The following is a 6,068-nucleotide window of genomic DNA, read 5'->3' on the forward strand; positions in this document are numbered from 1 at the left end:
CAGAATGGAGGAAGGAAGACAAAAAGAAAAATAGTCGAACATGTGCAGAAGCATCAACCCTCAATGGTCAAGCCATGATTCTCAATGGCCTCACGTTGAAGGCCACTTATGAAGACCATTCAGGAGCGTGATTGCTGGACAAGCGAATACGACATCGGAAGGCAGAGTACGATATAGAATTGAAGGGCCGGCCGGAGATGAAGCTATCGTGGTAGAAGGAAAGGACGATAAGCCGTGTACGAATCAGTGAGTCAGCCCGCTGGGCTGAAGACTTTCTCCAGTGGTAGCTATTCATTAGTAGCTGTCCCTTATGCACTGCGTGCTGGCTTAATTGCTTCCAAGCGGTCTGTCAATGACTGAAATGTAGGATCCGACGTTTCGAGCTGAACATTGAGGTCAAGTTTGCCTCGAGCCTTGCAATGTGACACACTCGGAAGAAAATATACCTGCTCGCAACCATCGGGAAATAAAGAGTGGAACAGTTGAACTGAATCAAAATCAATGCAATTTCCCTCACACATTGCTTTAGTTGAAGACAGGAATTATTCTATGATGTCGTGACGGATGAGAATGTGACAGTGAGAGTTGTTGGGGATGCCGATATTTTCACCCCATAGGAGAGACTGTGTTCCTCAATATTTATGGTAGTTCCCCTCACCCTAGCCTCATTTTCCCAACAGCCTGATGTGGTCGATTTTCGAATGAATGGGCTATAGACCGCGCAAGGATTCCTTTTCTCCCGGAAGACATACGCGTCACTGAAGAATCATATGGCATTCAACCATGAATATTACATTAGAGCGTTTGAAGACGTGATTCTCCCGGCCTCGTGACCGGTTTTCAGTAAAATTTAAATGTGACTTACTCTAACATGGGTCTAGAAACATTTCAAACGGCCACCATGGCCCCCTAATTCAATATCCTCTGCCTGGCCAGTTCCGATATCACCCCTTACTAGACGTGGATCGGGGCTATCTATCAATACAACATTTCGAGGGCTTCAAGTGGATGAGGTTGCTCGGGACCCATTGTTGGAAGTGCGATGGTAATGGTTGTTGCTAGCACTAAATATCAGAAAGAACATGCAATCATTGTTGTCTCAGAATCCCCAATTCATCCGGATATACAAGTTTCTGAACGGACCAAGGAGCGGCATAGGTTCTATTCCAGCATGCCACACCCTCCTTACTAGCAGCTGCCTTATTCTTCTGTACATTCTTATTCATCGGGTTTACATATTCGCTAGATGGAGTCGAGGGGTAAGGGAGTAAATTGTTCATAGGCATCCCAGCACCTGCGGTCTAATGCCATATTCAGGGTTAGCGTGAGAACGACACAATTGCGCCTAGGAAGACTAAACCAGACAGAAATCGCACCAGGCACCAAATATCAGGACACTGTTGCGGCACTTGGCAGAGCCCTGTTCGTGGTCAATACTTAAGGTTTTGAGTCAGGAATGGAAGCTTACATAGTAATTCGCACAGGGGCTGGTCATCTTAGGGAAAATATTATCGATCAAAGATAGCTTAACTGTATGTGGATTCTCCAAGGGAACGAAGAGGAAAGGTGTAAAAAGGATCAGAAAGAATGAGATCAAGTATCCGCAGGGCCAGGGTATGAAATCTTCCTAGTACAGCCTTCAACGCAGCACAGCCGGAAGGGGTGACATACTGTCTATAAATTAACAAATGGCCCAACAGGTGTAGCGGATGTCATTCTGATGGCAAAATCCGCCAGCTTGTACCGTTGTGGGTGCGATTGGTTTGGCTGTATTGATTAGGCAATACTGAGTTCAATTGGCGGGTGGCCATTGCCATTTACGCTAAACGTGAACGCTAGTTCAAGAATTGCTAAGTGATTTTGCCTTATAGAGCCGGCTGCAATGTAATGTTGTGTCTGCACGGTGGTAGGAAGCTTGCTCTGGTCAACCAAGCCAGGATGCTGAACCAATCTCAAACGTCCAGGTATTTGCTGTGGTAGGCGCTGGTTTCAGAAAGTTCGCCATTACCATTTCATGTCGTTACAAAGTCGTATGGGTGACGCCTTGTCGCGAAAGTTCCGTGCACCCTTGCTCATGTTTAGTTAGCGACGTTGGGGAAGCAGTATTCATCTAGTACTGTAGACCTGGAATGGTTGGGTAGAATTTGTCGTTTGGTCTTCGTTTTAGCCTCCAGACTCCAGGTCCTGGAAATAAGCCTAAATGGGCGTTGGGGAAAATGGGTGGGGAGGGGACCAAAAAGAATGCCCGAGCGTTAGGTTTCACCCGTCTGCCCTCCCTGCGTCCTAAACTCTAATACAGGATAGGGCGTCTACTACCATCTTATTACGGTGCTAGGTCCCATTCGGGAGCATGGCAGTTTTGGGAGTCACCCATTGCTGTGTTCAGTTACGACGGGAGGATCTCGATCGTGATATGCTGTTGGGCTAACCCAGGCGGCTGCATCGGCGCCAGGGGACGGGAGGGGGTTGCGAATTCTCTATAGCCTGATCGACCATGGGACTAACGGCCATGGATGAGGTCATCTATGGGCGTTATTTATCATTTGATCATGGGAGATCAGGGTTTCGTCGAACATCAGGGTGGCTTTCTATCATACCTCAGCCTTCAGCCTGACACAGCACGATGCCATTTGGAAATGCAGTCAAAGTATGGCAAAAAATGCTACCGATCAACTTTTTTGTACTGCTGCTCTCAACCGCCCAGCACATCGGGGAGGCGGGGGCATGGGCTTATGCTTGGGGTGGGTCTAGATTCGGAAGTAAGGGTCAAAGCGGGCGGTGATGGGAAAGAGCCAAAGTCGGGAATGGCATGGTGACAAGACAATGATTACATCGTCGCTGGGGAGGGTGAGTGCAAGAGTAGCCTTGTGGCTTCGTACTTTATTCTGTTAAGGTAAAAAATACGTACACTCGACGTCATGGCACCGAATAGATGTCTGCAGATAATCAATAACCTCCACGGCTCGCTGTGGCCACCATTCATATTTGATGCCGTATCAGGTCAACACGGTGTGCCTCGTCTGCATCATAAGCATTTGTAAAAGCTTATTCTGAATGCTTGGGCCTGATCCCGCTCCCCCTTCAGGACTTTGTTCTGGGCGTGACGACATAGACATAGGGTAGCAAGAACGGGACGTTGATGAGACGGAACGAGGCATGGCATGAGGTTTCAGGACCGGCACGAGCCGGGGGTATTTTGTTAAGGTTCAGTCGGTTGACTTGACCCCAGTATTGGTTTCACTCACAAGCCCGCGCGCCGCCCACCCCACCAACCCCCCTAACTCACACGCCAATGATAAGCCGAGCAGCCAGTTTCTGTGCATCGCGTACCCTCTATTTACCATTCACATATCTGCTACCGCTATCGAGCACAGTAGTGAAAACACGATACCCCAACAATTTTGCATGCTTACGAGCGGCATAGCGCCTCGTTTTTAGCTTCTGGCTCAATATTCCTCTGGTTTCAGACTCCGAGCAGAATCTGCCACATCAATTGTCGCCCCTTGTCTCGACACTTGGCAAATAGTTGACTTCGGTTTGGTGGCATCAGTCAACTATATTCTCGTCACTCCTCGACCTAATCCTATGTTCTGAACTCTCGAATTACTCGACGTCGAGTTTCTTATTTTTAGTATGTTGTAACCAGATGGTGGCTTGCGTTGGTTAATCCGCAAGACGCTGTAATAAGTTTTCTGTCAATACCACACTCCTCTTCATCTTCCTCCTGTTCTTCTCAACTTGACTAAGTCGTTGCGACTATACGTACCTAAGGGTAGAACTGTTGTCGATTGCCACAACATATCCTTATGTCAACAAGATGAGAATTTACGACTATGAACTCTGCATGCCTGCTACGGGATCCCCTCGTTACAACAGCCATGGATATCATGTCGCATCCATCTATGGCTCGAATTCCGGCGCATATGGAAGAGGCACTGGTACCCGATTCGCTACTGATTGCCAATTATTCAACAATGGCGGAGGACAGTGTAGGGGCCAGAACGTGAATCTGCATGATGCTGCGTTCACCGTCAGCAATAAGTCTATCTCTAAAAAGCAGATACCTTCCATATACGATTCATTTCAACATCTGCCTTACAAGAGCTTTGGCAATGACAACCATCGAATCGCTAGTATTTCTCGAACTCAAATTCAGAATATACGCTCCGTTGAATCTTACCATAGTAGACACCTATCCTCATCCCATACACCTAAGGCCACTGATGCCGATGCTTGCAAGCATCGCATCCCCTCCGGATACTCGCTCAAGCACTGGGAGCCTAGCGAGGAACCTATCTTACTCCTAGGCAGCGTCTTTGATGCCAACAATCTCGGGAAGTGGATTTATGACTGGACCACGTATTGTCATGGTCCTAGCGCTCCTATTTCTGATATGGCCGGTGATATGTGGCTCCTCCTCATCCAACTTGCCGATAAAGTGAAGCGAGCAAAGAAAATAGTGGGCCACATTTACAGTGCCGCCGACCGTGACCGTGTTGAGAAGTTCATCGAGGCCGGTTGCTGCCTTACCGAGAAGCTCCGCTCCCTTCTCAAAATCTGTGAAGCACCCATGCTTAAGGTTGCTAAGCGGAGCCAAGCTGGCCTTGGCGAGAATGCTGGTGTCGAATTCGTCGAGACTCTCTTTGGCCGTGACCAAAAGCTTGACATGACAGAGAAGTTTATGCACAGCGTGAGGCACTTCAACCTCCACTTTGACGACCACTGTGAAGGGATCCTCCAGAAACCTGTCAGATGAGCGAGCAACATCGTTTCCCACAGGTCCATGTCAAATCGAATGTGCGAAATGGGGATGAGTTGGATGGCCGCGGCGGCGGATTAACACGGTTTTGGTCACAGACGAGAATACCTAAATAGTCGGTAACAGCACGAGTCATGACAGCTTAAATTTCGGAAGTTAAAGTGAATATACAATCGAAAACGTAACTAATGAGGCCCCTTCTGCCACTTGAGACCACCTGCCTCGCTCGTGATCGTGCATTGGCTCTAGCGCTCTCTTATCATATCGGTCCTATGACCAAGGCTCTATCAACTTGGTAGGTTAGTTTAGGTCATTTCCAACAATCACGTAAACACCAGGTCATTATTATTATCCTCCTCACGATCCACTTCCAACGCACCTAAGCATGGTCGCGTCCCAAGAATTTGTGAGCCACTAAGAACTTCCTGAATCCCGTCGAGCGGCTCGAGTGCCTCTTTCCAAGCGAGGTCCAGTTTAGAGACGGCTAGTAAACTTGTCAACACTCTTTTTCGGTGATTTTGTATGCGAATAATCATGATGCGCATGCCGGGGCTGATTAGTACTGCAGCTACAGCCTCGGCGACCGACTTTGCAAGCGGTGTAATGGTGATACTTATCGCGACGCATTTCCATATTGTCCAGACAAACATTTGCGCAAACTTCACGCCGAGCAGGGCAAATGGCGACGAACGGTCGACTATACTTCAGGTTGATCGTTTCCAGGTTCACTCTCACTTTCATGTGATGGCGCTTCCACATTCAAAGATTTGAAGTCTTCAATCATATTGCCAAGGCGATTCTTGTCGAGGTGGTGTGTCATGTCCACGATGTCAACGGGATACTCCGCTTGGATATGCTTTGTGCGTATCCGAGCAAATAAACTGTTCCTGTTTGGTAGATTCAGAAAGCTGAGCAGTGTAATGACGTCTTCTGGGCTCATCTGATGTCGAATAACCTCGAAGAGTGTCGAGGGAATGTCCCCTCTTTCGGCATAACCCCTCTTTCGGCAAGCAAAATAAAAAATAGCTCCACTAAAACTCATCGGCTTCACTTACACCAAAATTGGCCAAAATATATAGCAGCTTAGAGGACAATGTCTCTACTGATTATAGAAATGATTGGAGTTAACGACTGTAGCCCTCTAAGGCTGTGAGGGGTACGCGATGTATGCATACCGTGCTATAGAAATAGTGTTAGTTCAATCATCAAGTTCTTTAACGTACTCCACAAGGGAGTGTCCCACCTATACTGTGCACCTAAAAATGGCAATATTGGATTTCGCAAATTCCGCTACCCTTTGGCTCGAGCC

This window comes from Fusarium oxysporum, chromosome 3, assembly GCF_000149955.1.
Source record: "Fusarium oxysporum f. sp. lycopersici 4287 chromosome 3, whole genome shotgun sequence".
NCBI lineage: Eukaryota > Fungi > Ascomycota > Sordariomycetes > Hypocreales > Nectriaceae > Fusarium > Fusarium oxysporum.